Below are 15,920 nucleotides of genomic sequence, written 5' to 3'. Positions count from 1 at the left end.
GGGGATACATCAATTGCACCTTCGATTACTGTCGCAATGTCACAAGCAAAGCCATCAGCTGTACTAGGGGAGGCTCAAACTCACAACCTCGGCCTTCCTAGGTGCTTATACTGTCATATAAGTACGGTGCTCTATCCGATTCCGTCGCTGGAATTGGATGCGAATGTTGTGTGATATTTGTGCTCCCATCATACAGCTGCCAATTCCACCTGTCTTATAATTCCTCCCCTAAAAATCTATCGAGGTTGGGACAATTGACATTTTCAAGGTTCACATTGATCGATTTTTGTTAGGCAAGGATACGAAGATTTATGGAATCATCGCAGGCAAATGGAATTAAGAATTAGGTAAAAGGGACAGAAACGGAAACAGCTGCAAACAAACGTTGCATTTTAATCATATTTAGCAGCAACAATATCCGTGCCGTGCGCAACTATGCTGTGGTCAGAGACAAACGCCCTTAGCTTCCAAAACTCCCGTGGCTTTTCTGTGGCTCTGTTTCCTCTCTTCCCTTCCTCCTGCAAGCTGCCAGTTTTTAAACCTTGTTTTAAATGTTGCTCCGGGCGAGGGCATTCCACAGTCTCAGAACCATCTATACCGTTTCATTGCTTGATTTCTATGTTTAGTAATTATGAAACCCCTTGAGCTACAATGGTAGCGCTTGCGACAATACATTAAAAGGCGGCTATTGGAAACCGTTGTGATCATAGTTTCGTTTTGTACAGAATTGAACCTATATCACTCAAGAGAGAACTATATCTTCTAATAAATGTTGGTTCATTCGCTCCCCAGTGCCAGATGAGGAATTGTTTGATCACCTCATTTATTTCATGTGGGGAACAGGCACGGATAACCCACAGATTCACATTGAGATAACTGCAACGAGAGAGACAGAGTGCAGCGTGGTACATGGCGGAATCGACAAGAGAAATGGATAAATAGAAAACGGCCTCAGACTCTGAAAAGTACAAACATCACGTGCAAAACCATCGCCTGCGCCAGGTGAGGCTCGAACTCACAACCTCGGCATTTCCCAAGCAGTGTACTCTCATATAAGTACCATACGATAACCGATTGCGCCACTAGAGCTGCATTTCTAAGATCTTATTGCTCCCGTCATACAGCTGACTGTCCTACCTGTGTTACAAGGAAGAAGACAAAGAATCATCGAATCATTCAACACAGAAGGAAGCTTTTCATCCCATCGTGTCGATGCCGGCTCTCTGCAAGAAGCCTTCAGTTATTGAGACTCCATAGATTCTCGCCGTAGACGTGTTTTATTTTTTGTGTAATGTTTTGTTATTTGTAATGAATTTGGATGTCTGTGCGGGAAATTTATAATATATATTTGTGCATCTATCTGTGAGTTGTAAATTAAATTGTGTGGAACATTGATAATCAAATTATTTGTGTTCATATATGTGTTATTATGAATTTATCTCTAAGTATCTCGGTGCTATAATTGTATTTGCGTTTGTTTGCGAGGTGTTTACAAGTAACATAGATAAAAATATGTACACAGAAAATACAATTATAACAAACACAGATGCTCCACAATACTATTATAAATAACTTTGTTGCATTCAAATACATAAACACTAACACAGATATACAAAATATATTTATAACACACAGAACAAATTGCAACTTAACACAGAGACACCAAAATATATTTGGAGCTATCACTGATCAAAGAGCATTTTACTCTCTACGGTCCTCAGCAAAGTCTGCTGTGCCTGTGTTTCCTCTGCGTATGCTCGGTGTAAGGGAAGGGTTGGCCGAGCCGTGGTATATCGTTTCCCAAGGATGGGCTGAAATGAGCTGTCTGAGGCCACGTTCACTGCTATAGTTGATATTAAATAATCGTCTGGAATGGTGTATAATGCATAATTACAACATCTACAGATGTTTCATCCTGGTACACAAATCCACTGCCAAATTAGTTCAACTCCTCACCCGCCCCAGTTGTTAAACTTCCCGCGTGGACATTGGTCCAAGCTCTATTGATGTACAACCCGACCTGCTGCAACAGGTCCCTCCTGCGCCAGAACTGGTCCCAATGCCCCGGATTCTGTAGCCCAAACTCCTGCACCATTTATCCAGACATACGTTGCTATTTCTAAACTCAATAGCGCGGGGCACTGGGAATAATCCATAGAATACATTTGTGGTCCTGCTCATTAATTTCCTCAATTGCATCTGAAACTCTGACTGAAGGAACTCATCCCCTTGTTTCCTTATGTCAGTGGTTAGCACATCGATCACGACTTATGCAGCTCCCCTTCGCCTCTCAAAATGTTCTGCACCCATTCAGTGATGTTCTTTACCTGGCAGAAGGGAGGATACACACCACGCATGACTCACGTTTACCGTTGCAGAAACGTACTGACTTTCGAATCCCCAATGACGTCAACTTATGTTACTTTTTAGTTTCAAAAGCAAAGCACTGCGAATCCTGTAAGCCTGAAATGAAATCAGGACATGTTGGATTTACTCAGCCAGTCAGGCAGCATATCTGGAAAGATTTCTGATGAAGGGGTTGTGATTAAATGTCATTGACATGAAGCGTCAACAATGCAATCCAGATACGGTCCGATATTGTCATCCCAAAGCGCCATTTTGTGGGTATTGAAACCAATCCGGATACCACGCATTAATCTGGTAGCTAAATTTTTGTTGTTGTTCTAGTAAAGTCGCAATAGCAGAGGACTGCAATGAAATATCCAAGTCTTTAAGATAAATCATATGTTTTACAATGAATAAAACGAGCCAGTTCCAAATGACAGTCAATCTTCAAAACGGTTAACTTCCGCCGTTTAATTTCCGCCATGTCTGGCGGGGAAAAACACAGGTTTTGGCTGTTTTTTTTTATTGCAGTTCATTGCTGTTGCGACTAGTTTACTTTGAACATTCTCCCTTTAAACATTCTCACAGAGGCCGCATAACTGGTTCACGAGTTCTTGACATCAACGTTTACTTCCCCCTGTGACCGCCACCTAATGTTAGGATGCAGTGCTCTCTCCTCGTCGTTACAGGTTCGATGCCCATTCCGCGATTTACTAAATCAAAATGAAGCTTATTCAATTAATTTTATAACATTCTGTGTAAAATTAATAATTATTGCAATCGCCATTGATAACTTGTCACGTTTGTTTCAGACTGAGGGACATACATGGTAACAGAGAGCCTGCCAAACTTCCAACAATTGCGGTCTCTAAGGGCACGTATGATGTCAGCACACACCCGTCGAGGCCTCTCAAGTGCGCTTCTCAGAGCGTGATGTGCGTGCGCTGAAAACCGGCACTGGGACAGTCAAAATGGCTTTTGACAGATCCAACGCACACCCGAGAGAAGGGTCATTGCGGTCGGAGATTTGCGCTATTTTACCAACTCTTGCCGAGAAGATCTCCTTCAAAATCTTACGCCTGGTAAAGGTGACAGAGAGATAGATAGGCAGGGGGAGACAGTTGTGTGCATGTCACAGAAAGAGAGAGACCAGACAGGTGGTTTTGATGGAGAGGAGACAGTCCGGAGAGACAGAAAGCGAGGCAGACAGATTTTGAAAAAAAAAGAGAGAGAGCGACAGATTCGGGGGTGGGGAGACAGAGTGAGTTAATTATGGTGGGGGATATAAAGAGCGACAATACTGAGGCGAGGGGGCGGCAAGACCGACCGACAGGGTGAGAAACGGATGGAGACAAACTGGGTGGGTGGGAGATATGATGGGTGACAAAGAGAGATAGACGTGGAAGGCAGAAGGGCGGAGGCAGACTGCGGAGAATGATGGAAGGGGGAAGTGCGTGACAGACAGGGGTGGCAGAAAGGGAAGACTGACGGAAGGCAGATAGAGAGCGACAGACAGTGGCAGACGGGGTTGAATGGTGGAAGGAGACAGTAATTGACAGACAGGAAGGCAGACCGGGATTAGCCAGAAAGATAACACACTGGGCTGAGATAGAGATAAAGAGAGAGAGACAGACGGTGGGGTGAGGCAGTGAGAGTGAGAGAGAGGGGGTGAGACAGACGTGTAAGAGACAGATAAATAGAGAGTTTGGTGAAACAATCGAGGCAAACAGGGCAAAACAGCGAGAGATACAGATGGGGCAGACAGCAACGGCAGACAGATGAGGAGATATAGACAGAGAGAGAGGCATATAGGAGAGACAGGACCAGAAAGACATACGAGGAGGCAGAATGAGAGAGACATACGACGGATCAGAGTGAGAGACAGTCACAGGTAGGTGGGTGGGGAGAGAGATGGAGTGATGGAGACAGGCGGTGGAAAAAGATAGATGGCAAGACAGAGAGAGGCAGAGGGGGAGAAAGAAGGAGGAACAGACCGGGAAAACACCAAGAAAGAGAGCGAGAGAAACCATGCCATAGCAGAGTGGGAATGTTACTGAACTACTAATCCAGAGGCCATGTCTGAAGATCGCCGAGATGTTCGTTCAAATCCTGCCACGGCAGCTGAAGAATTTAAATTGAGTTAATTACATGAATCTTGATTTAAAGAGCAAGTATCTGAGACGACCATGGTAATACTGGATTGTCATAATAATCCATCTGGTTCACTAATGTCCTTTTGGGGATGAAATAAGCCGTCCTTTCCTGGTCTGGTCTGTAGGTGATTCCAGACGCAGAGCAATGTGGCTGACACTTCAATGCCCTCTACAATGGCCCAGCGAAACACTCAGTTGAATCAAACTGCAGCGACAAAATCGGCACTCTGGGAGTTCCTTCACCACACGGACTGCAGCGGTTACAAATAGTCGGCTCACCACCATCTTCTCCGGGGCAGTTTCAGAAGGGCAATAAAGGAAGGAAGGCCTTGGTAGCGACGCCCACATTTCTGATTTAATTTTTTAAAAAACCTTGAAGACAGGGAAAGAGGCCGACAGAGAGAGATATAGAGACAGAGGCAGACGGCGGGGTAATCGATGGGTCAAACAGAGTGAGAATGATGAAGAGACAGCAGGGAGATAGACGTGGGGAGAAAGAGGGAGAGAACCAGATGGCGGAGTCAGATAGACAGATCGCCGATGTAAAGAGAGTTAACATTTGACGGTGACAGAGAGAATGAGAGATGGGGATACAGTTGTGGATAGACAGAAGTGAATACACGTGCAGAGGGTTAGAGTGGGTCAGACGTGGGAGAGAAATGGGCAGAAAACAGACCCGGAAAGACAGAGAGAAAACGACGTGGTCGACGAAGAAAAAGAGCTGGGAGAGCGAGAGACAGCAAGAAAGAGAAAGAGCAACAAATTGGGTGTGATGGGATAGAGATTGGCTGGACGAATAGTGCATTGCGACAGGCTGCGGTAGATAGATGATATGTTACAAAGACAAAGGCTGACACGGTGCTAGACGGGAACAGGAAAACTGGTGAGCCAGAGGGGCAACAGAGAGAGTGAGAGAAAGACAGGCGAGAGATAGGAAGGAGATAGATAGGGGCGGGGGACAGAGAGAGAGAGAGACCTACAGGAGGTGATAGAGAGAGATCGGCAGACCGTGTGGTGGAGATAACCGACTGGAAATGTAAAAGAAGGAGACAGAGTGGGTGAGACTGATGGTTGTAGATAGACGGGAGGATGGAGAAGGGGCGAGAGATACAGCAGAGGGAAATGGGCAAGACAGAAATAGAACAGACGCATTAGACAGACACAGAAAAGCTAGGGAGAGAGAGAGCAAGACTGGGGAGACAGAGAGGATGACAAACGGGGGAGTTAAACAGGAGGGAGGCAGGGAGGTAACGACAGAGACAGACAGTGAGAGAAATAGGTTAACAGACTGCGGGGCCAGACGGAACGTGAAATGCAAGGGACAGACTCGAGAGGCAGACGGCATAGGGGTGGATGGGGAGAGACTGACGGGCACAGACGGGGAGACAGAAATAGAGATAACAGCAGAGGAAAGAAAAAGACAGTGGGAGTCAGACGGAGAGACAGGCGGGAGGGGCACAGAGAAAGACAGACGGGGGTTACACACGTGGCGAGAAAGACGGCGGAGTGATAGGTTGGGCAAGAGAGTGTTGGAAACAGATGGGGAGACAGAAAGAAAGACAGACGTGAGGAGACCGAGCACGAAAACAAACGGCGAGGCACTTTCCAGTTCCGCACTCTCGTCCAATTTTAGTGAATAAAAATGTAATTGGCACTGTATATAGTGTCGTGAAACATAAAGTTGCAAAGAGACGCTTATTAAGTGTGTGCGACGATAACTATGCAGATATTGGTTCTAGTGACGAAGTGTAAATTATTTCTTATTGAACCTAAGAAAGATGGATCAGAGTATATTATATTAGAAACTGTGCCTGACAATGATATTTAGGGGGGAAAGTAGTGAAATTTCTCCGAATCCCCCTGTTTTTGGTTGTCATAATTCCCGTCTTTTGAACACCAAATGCCCCTGTTTCTGAAACTCCTAATTTCCATGTACCCGGAGCTCTAAATTCCCCATGTTTCAAGAGCTCCTAATTCCTCTGTTTCAGGAGCTCCTTTTCCCACTGTTTCACGAGCTCCTAATTCCTCTGTTTGTGGAGCTCCTTTTCCCTCTGTTTCAGGAGCTTCTAATTCCACTGTTTCTGGAGCTCCTTACGCCTCTGTTTCTGGATCTCCGAATTCTCCATTTTCTTGCATTCCTCATTTCTCTATTTCAGCAGCTTCTAATTCTCCAGTTTCAGGTGCTCCTCATTTCCCTGTGTCAGGAACTCCAGATTACCCTCTTTCTGGCGCTCCAATTACACTGTTTCTGCAGCTTTTCGTTCTAATGTTTCAGTAACATCTTTGTCCCATGTTTTGGAGTAAATAATGCCCCTCTCACTGGAGTTCATAATTCCTCTGTATCAGGTGAACCTAGTTCACCTCTTTCTTTAACTGCTAACTCTCCTTTTCTGCTGCTCCTAATTCCCCTGCTTTATAAGGTACAGTGCTGGAGCTCTTAATGTTCCTCTTCATAATAACCCTATTTCTGGCGCTCCTACTTTCCCTGATTATGATGCCCTCTCCTAACGTCCCAGTATTTGGAGCTAAGAATTCCATTGTAACTGTAGCTGTTTCGTAATTTCCCTGTGTATTTAGCTCTCTACTAATTTTCAGGTTTCTCTTACGGTCTCCTAATTCCCCCGTACCTGGAGGTCCTAATTCCACTGTTTCTGTTGATCCTCATTCTCCGTATTTCTGGAGATCCTAATTCAACTATTTCTTGATCCTTTTTCCCGTCATTCTCGGGCACTCTCATTCCGTTGTTTCTGGAGATCAAGCAATGCTGATGTTTCGGGAGCTCCTAATTTCCTTTTTTCCGGAGCTCCTAATTCCCCTGTTTCCGGAGCTCCTAGTTCCCCTGTTTCTGCTGCCCCATCCCAATTCATTCTTTTTATGAATATCCTAACACCGCTGTTTCAGCAGCTCCTACTTCTGCTGTATCTGGTGCATTTAATTCCACGTGTGTACACCACCTGAAGTAATGGAAAGCCCTTTGCTTTAAAAAGCTGATGGCACATTTTCAACATTGTCGATCTGCTTGCATCGGCAGGACAAGCGGTGAATTGGACATTCTTGCAGAATATTTCTGTTTGGATGCAAAAAGCAGGACATTGAATGCCTAGCGTTGCTTCAAACGGGAGAGGAGGTGGCTCAGAGTTTAAGGCGAATACCTGCTAATCCATTGTGATCTGCATGCGTGGCTCCGAATCCCATACTCGTCCTTATTGTGTAAAACGTTTGAAGCCTCTTGTTGTTTTGTCAATCACATAAAAACTCGTGGCCAAATTTGCCTTTTGCTGTCAAGGATGCAGTACTTTGGTCATGTCATGTCTCAAATTAATATTGGGCCTGTACTTCCGGCCTCACTGGGTCTGTACGGAGTACGTACGCAAGCGGCAATGACCCACAAAATCCCTTCTTTGGCGTGCGAGGCGCATGCACTGAAAACCAGGTTTTCCAATGTCAAATTCTTGTTTGACAGACCCAACGCTTCTTCAGGAGAAGGACATTCGCGTGAGTATGCGCTATTCGTCCATCAATTGCCCAGCTAATGTCCTTAATTGCTTGCGCCTGGGAAAAGCAGGTGCACAGCCTACTTTTATCAGCGTAAGAGTTTTTAAACATGTAAAAAATATAAAAACATATAGAAAGAAAATGTAATAAATTTTTTATGTTAAAAAAACTCTGTCCACTAAGGAAGGTTTATTTTAAACCCTAAATATCAAACTTTAAAAAAAATCCGAATAATATATTTTTTTCTAATATATTTGTTAACTTTAATTAAAATTAATATTACATACGTGAGGTGTTTTTTTTTTTACTTTTTATGGGTGATGGTGGCGTTTTGATTCGGAATACTGAGAACCCCGACTTGCGGAGATGCTATTATTACGAATTATAATACTGTACCTTCATTGGCTGTCCAGAGCCACGTGAATCCAACTTCTCCCTCCGCAGCTCCAAGACGTGAATGCGCTGCGAAGCGCGGGAAGAGATGGCCTCAGATGCGGAGGGTGCAGGAACAAAAGTTAGGTGTGGAACGTTATCACTATTTGCAGCCGAGCGCCTGGGGGAAGCCTAGCACAATGACTTCAGGCCCAATATATTCATCAAAGGTAAAATTTACGTTCTTTTGTTGTTATTCGCAGGACTATGCAGAGGCGGACTAATTTGATCGCTCTCTCAGAGACACAGCACAGCCACGTTGGGCCGAATTGCTTTCTTCACTACCGTCAGAATATGCCGTTTTAATATAGAAAGGGTTATGCATTTTACTGTCGGCGGCACGTTGGTCGAGGACTATGATTCTCTCTTTGTCATTTTCACAGTGGAAATGCGAGAGGTCACGGATCAGTTTGTGTCAGTCTAAACCGATTTGCTGTCAGTTCTGTGTCTGTTTTCAAAGGGATTTGCTCTCAGTCCCGGATCATTCTGGGCCGGTTTAAAATTAAAGAACTTTCAGTCCAAGAATATTCACAGGGATTTGCTTTCAGTCCCGCAAATCTCTGTGTCTGTTTCAAAGGGATATGCTATCAGTCCCGAATCATTCTGTGCCTGTTTAAAAGAGATGTGCTGTCTATTCCAGATTTAACATTTAAAATTTCAAAAATTGCCTTTGGAGGTTGTAGGAATTTAAGTTTGTTTGTGAGTTTGTGTAAGAGAGAGAGGGAGAGACTGCAAACGTGTTGTGCGATCTTGCTTGGCATTTCATATCATGTGTGAAAAAATACTTTACATGGAATTTGAAGCCATGCCGATTTGCTTGAACACTCCTTCGCGGAATATCTTACAGGAGAAGAATCTGCTGTGGGATCTTGACATTCCACATCTGAAAAAATGCAAAAAACACAAGTTAGAAACATACGGATTTCAGCCAGGGCTTGCGTGTGGGCTTTGTGTCAGGATGACCTTAACCACCTTATTTTCAAATTCAAATCAAATCAAAACAGGACAAGACAAGACATGACTGACTGACTGACTTTGTTTTTATATATATATTTATATATATATTTATAAGTATATAAGTGTGTGTGTGTGTGAGTGTATACTTATGTAAAATGTATACCTCCCCGCTTTTTAACTTTCACAATAAATGTGCTTTTTCTGATCTGCCTGCACTGGGCTCCATTGCTTTTGTCCACGTTCACAGCACAAGCAGCTGCTGTCGGATCCTGACATTACACAACTGAAAAGCAGCAGACAGACACACGCCACTTTAAAAGATCACCATTGCATCCCACATCTTCCCTCGTGGCTTGTCTTCCACCATGGGCTGACGGTGCCTGTCCGTATTTACTGCGTGCACACCCTTATCTCCAATAGTAAACATCGAGACACACAGCCTTCGTTCAAGCAAAAAATAAATACATTATTAATTAATGATATATTTATTTAAAACAAATGAAATTCAATTTTTGTTTAATAAATTTCACATGTATACATTCCTTAAAAAATTAAGTATATAAATTTTATTAGTTTGGCTTTTCGTCTGGTTTGGTTTTACTTCCCTCCTTCCTTCCTGCCTGTCTATCACCTGGGGCTTCAATCACCGTCCCAGTCCCGCGTGTTCCTGAGCCCCACGCTCACTCACTGCCTTCAGGGATGATGGAAATCTCACTTTATTCTTTTAAATGGGAACTTCTGTTAGTCAAGTGTCATTCTGCATCTGTGTAAAAAGGGATGTGCTTGCAGTCCCGGATCATTCTGTGTCTGTTTAAAAGGGATGGTTGTCAGTTCCGGTTCATAATCTTTCCCTTTAAGACAGATTTTCTCATAGTCCCGGATCACCATGTATATTTTGAAAAGGAGTGTGATTTCAGCTGTGATGACCGAATTGTTAAGCTTTGTGTTCCAAGTTTCAAACCCAGCTAAAGTGCGCACCCAGATCGCATCACATCTGTTCATTTACTTGGAATATGCTCACATTTTCCAAAACCAACTCCTAGGTATAGCTTTTGCCCCGAATTAGCTCCTAATATAAACGACAACATATTGTTTTCCTCACGGCAGCAGCCGCGTGGTCGAATGATTAAGGTGTCTGACTTCGATTATAACCGCGACGTTATCAGAAATTTGCAGGTTCGCGTCTTGCCGCCGTAAATTAACTCATTGCGCGAAATGTGCTATTTTTTGCTGTAATTCTGCCACAAAACGAGCCATCTCGTACTGTCACTCATCTGAAGAAAAGAAATGCTGTTTGCTTTAAGAAGCTAATGGCACATTTTCACTGTCGATCTGATTGCACGGGCAGAACAAGCAGTGAAGTCGACTTCAACTTTATTTCTGTTTGGTTGCAAAAAGCAGCAAATTCAATTGCTGACAGAGCTCGTTAGGAGACGAGATGGCCGAGAACTTCAGGCGATGATCTGCTTATCCAGTGTGTTGTGTATGCGTGGGTTCAAATCCCACTCTCGTCGTTATCAGGTTAAGCAATTAACCCCTTCGGTTACTTTTTCAATCATATTTAATCTCATGGCTAAATTCAATATTTAGTGACAAGGATGCTGCACTTTGGTCATGTAATGTTTCAAATTAATAATATATTGATCAAACGGAAAACATAAGCAGGGCTATGGTCACGGGGACTAATTAGATAGGTCTCTGAGAGACAGCACATGCAGCATGGGCCGAATAGTGAACTACGGTCAGAGGCTGAGACGGACGTGGCTCGTTGGTCTAGGTTTTGAGATTCTTACTTCGGGATTTTCATAATTGAAATGCAAGAGGTCACGGGTTGAAATCCCCGACGAAATCCGGCGTCTTTTAGTCAAAGATCCGCTTCTCACAGCCGGTCGACATGTGCGAAAACAGAAATATTTCAAATGAAAACGTGTGATTTTGCACAGCTGTTCCCACGGCGTCCCAATCCCAGAGTTTCACAGGAGCAAAGTGAAATTTCCTCACTGAGTAAAATTAAAGTATCACAGATGTACTCGGCTCTGTGTCTCATTGGACAACCTAAACCCGTGATTAATTCCGGCCAATACTTGATCAGTATATCTTCCTCACTGCATGCTTGAGCTGACCTCCACTGGGATAAGCATACATTCAGCGCCAATCTTAACTTCAACGTAAAACATACTCTGCCCTGAATATGAGTGCGTCCTGTTTCTCTTGCGTTGAAACGCTGTGAGAAGCTGGCTTTTGAATTAATCTCTTGGCTGCCGAATTCCAACCATACAGGAAATCAATCCGGGGAGGCCAAGCTGCCTGGTCTGATTAAAAGGCGTTGACTCCCTATATTTTAGGCAGTTTATAGACTTCTAGCCTCAACATTAGCTGGAACATATCGGATCAAAAGGACCGGTCCCGTTGTCTATTAATCGTTCTGCTGTTCCCAATAACATCCTTCCTGGACCATCCTTTGTTACTTTATTCCCTGATTACCATCCACTTTGTCGTTTCCCGTTGTGCCATTTATTATTTAATCACTCCTGCGTTCCACTGTATCACAGACGCTCCCTTTTGTCTTTTCTCGCTGCCTAAATTTTCCAGGTGCTGTTTTTGTTTAAAAAATCAATAATCTTTATCTTTTCCTCAAAACATCGGAATGATTATCCGACTGAACGTGAAAACGTGAAAATTGGCTTTTTGTCTGGGTTGGTTTTATTTCTTCCCTCATTCCTGCCTGTCTATCATCTGTGGCTTCAACAACCATCCCAACCCAGCGTGCTCCTGAGCCCCACGCTCACTCACGCACAGCACAATTGCCTTCAGGGATGATAGAAATCCCACTTTATGCTTTTAAAAGGGAACTGCTGTCAGTCAGTGTCATTCTACATCTGTGTAAGACGGATGTGCCAACAGTCCCGAATCATTCGGTGTCTGTTAAACCGGACGGTTGTCAGTTCTGGTTCATAATTTGCCCCTTTAATCCGTATTTACTCAGAATGCCGGATCATTCTGTATAGTTTTAAAAGGAGTATCATTTCAGCTGCGAGGACCGAATTGTTAAACTCTTGTGTTTCAAGATACATTGAAGTTACCTGAGCCCGTGCGCACCCATATCGCAGCGCATCTATTCATTACTCGCAATATGCTCATCTTTTTCCAAATTCACGACATGATGAAAACCTTGTCCCAAATTTGCTCTCAATATAAACAACAACAAATACTATGCCGACTACAACGGCCGCGTGGCCAAATGACGAGAGCATCTAACTTCAGTTTTAACCGCAGTTTTATCAGAAGATTGCAGGTTCGAGTCCAGCCGCGGTCAACTAACTCGCCGCGTAAAATTTTATATCTTTTGTTTCGATTCTGCCTCAAAACCAACCATCTCGTACAGTCACTCACCTGAAGTAAAGGAGGGTTGTTTGCTTTCAAAAGCTAATGGCACATTTTCATCACTGTCGATCTCGTTGCACGGGCAGAACAAGCGCTGAAGTGAACTTTCTTGCGCGTTTTTTCTGTTTGGATGCAAAATGTAGGGGATGTAAATAGGAGACGAGGTGACCGAGAGGTTCAGACCAGATATTGCCAAGCCAGTGTGCTCCCACCCTCGTCGTTATTGTGTTAAACATTTCACCCCTCTGGTTTTTTTGGCAATCACATTTAACCTCATGGCAAAATTCAACTTTTACTGACAAGGATGCTGCAATTTGATTATATAATATCTCAAATTAATAATATTTTCATCAAAGGGAAAACATTTGAAACATAGCAACATAGAAAATAAGTGCAGGAGTAGGCCATTCGGCCCTTCGCGCCTGAACCGACATTCAATGAGTTCATGGATGAACATTCAGCTTCAGTACCCCCTTCCTGCTTTCTCGCAATACCCCTTGATCCCCCTAGAAGTAAGGACTTCATCTAGCTTTCTCTTAAATATATTTAGTGAATTGGCCTCAACTACTTTCTGTGGTAGAGAATTCCACAGGTTCACCACTCTCTGGGTGAAGAGGTTTTTCCTCATCTCGGTCCTAAATGGCTTACCCCTTATCCTTGGACTGTGACACCTGATTCTGGACTTCCCCAACATTGGGAAAATTCTTCCTGCATCTAACCTGTCGAAATCCGTCAGAATTTTAAACGTTTCTATGAGGTCCCCTCTAATTCTTCTGAACTCCAGTGAATACAAGCCCAGTTGATCCACTCTTTCTTGATAGGTCAGTCCCACCATCCCGGGAATCAGTCTGGTGAACCTTCGCTGCACTCCCTCGATAGCAAGAATGTCCTTCCTCAAGTTAGGAGACCAAAACTGTACACAATACTCCAGGTGTGGCCTCACTAAGGCTCTGTACAACTGTAGCAACACCCCCCTGCCCTTGTACTCAAATCCCCTCGCTATGAAGGCCAACATGCCATTTTGTTTCTTAACCGCCTGCTGTACCTGCATGCCAACCTTCAATGACTGATGTACCATGACACCCAGGTCTCGTTGCACCTCTCCTTTTCCTAATCTGTCACCATTCAGATAATAGTCTGTCTCTAAGTTTTTACCACCAAAGTGGATAACCTCACATGTATCCACATTATACTTCAGCGGCCATGCATTTACCCACTCACCTAACGTATCCAAGTCACTCTGAAGCCTCATAGCATCATCCTCGCAGCTTACACTGCCACCCAACTTAGTATCATCCGCAAATTTGGAAATCCCGCATTTAATCCCCTCATTTAAATCATTAATGTACAATGCAAACAGCTGAGGCCGCAGCACAGAACCTTGTGGTACCCCACTAGTCACTGCCTGCCATTCTCAAAAGTCCCCATTTACTCCTACACTTTGCTTCCTGTCTGACAACCAGTTCTCAATCCATGTCAGCACACTACCCCCAATCCCATGTGCTTTAACTTTGCACGTTAATCTCTTGTGTGGGACCTTGTCGAAAGCTTTCTGAAAGTCCAATTATACCACACCAACTGGTTCTCCCTTGTCCACTCTACTAGAAATATCCTCAAAAAATTCCAGAAGATTTGTCAAGCACGATTTCCCTTTCACAAATCCATGCTGACTTGGAAATATCATGACACCTCTTTCCAAATGCGCTGCTATGACATCCTTAATAATTGGTTCCATCATTTTACCCACTACTGAGGTCAGGCTGACCGGTCTATCATTCCCTGTTTTCTCTCTCCTTCCTTTTTTAGAAAGTGGCGTTACATTGGCTACCCTCCACTCCATAGGAGCTGATACAGAGTCAATGGAATGTTGGAAAATGACTGTCAATGCATCCGCTATTTCCAAGGCCACCTTCTTATGTACTCTGGGATGCAGTCCATCAGGCCCTGGGGAATTATCGGCCTTCAATCACATCAATTTCCCCAAGACAATTTCCCGACTAATAAGGATTTCCCTCAGTTCCTCCTCCTTACTAGACCCTCTGACCCCTTTTATATCCGGAAGGTAGTTTGTGTCCTCCTTTGTGAATACCGAACCAAAGTACTTGTTCAATTGGTCTGCCATTTCTTTGTTCCCCGTTACGACTTCCCCTGATTCTGACTGCACCGGACCTGCGTTTGTCTTTACTAACCTTTTTCTCTTTACATATCTATAGAAACTTTTGCAATCAGCCTTAATGTTCCCTGCACGCTTCTTCTCGTACTCCATTTTCCCTGCCCTAATCAAACCCTTTGTTCTCCTCTGCTGAGTTCTTAATTTCTCCCAGTCACCGGGTTCGCTGCTATTTCTGGCCAATTTGTATGCCACTTCCTTGGCTTTAATGCTATCCCTGATTTCCCTTGATAGCCACGGTTGAACCACCTTGCCTTTATAATTTTTTCCGCCAGACAGGAATGTACAATTGTTGTAGTTCATCCATGCGGTCTCGAAATGTCTGCCATTGCCCAACCACAGTCAACCCCTTAAGTATCATTCGCCAATCTATCCTAGCCAATTCACGCCTCATACCTTCAAAGTTACCCTTCTTTAAGTTCTGGACCATGGTCTCTGAATTAACTGTTTCATTCTCCATCCTAATGCAGAATTCCACCATATTATGGTCAGTCTTCCCCAAGGGGTCTCGCACAACGAGATTGCAAATTAATCCTCTCTCATTACACAACACCCAGTCTAAGATGGCCTCCCCCCTCGTTGGTTCCTCGACATATTGGTCTAGAAAACCATCCCTTATGCACTCCAGGAAATCCTCCTCCACCGTATTGCTTCCAGTTTGTTTAGCCAAATCTATGTGCATATTAAAGTCACACATTATAACTGCTGCACCCTTATTGCATGGAACCCTAATTTCCTGTTTGATGCCCTCCCCAACATCACTACTACTGTTTGGAGGTCTGTACACAACTCCCACTACTAACGTATTTTGCCCTTTGGTGTACTGCAGCTCTACCCATATAGATTCCACATCATCCAAGCTAATGCCCTTCCTAACTATTGCATTAATCTCCTCCTTAACCAGCAATGCTACCCTACCTCCTTTTCCTTTTATTCTATCCTTCTTGAATGTTGAATACCCCTGGATGTTGAGTTCCCAGCCC

The sequence above is a fragment of the Pristiophorus japonicus genome, chromosome 25 (genome assembly GCF_044704955.1).
Source record: "Pristiophorus japonicus isolate sPriJap1 chromosome 25, sPriJap1.hap1, whole genome shotgun sequence".
In the NCBI taxonomy this organism is placed as follows: domain Eukaryota; kingdom Metazoa; phylum Chordata; class Chondrichthyes; family Pristiophoridae; genus Pristiophorus; species Pristiophorus japonicus.
This window is presented reverse-complemented; position numbering follows the sequence as displayed.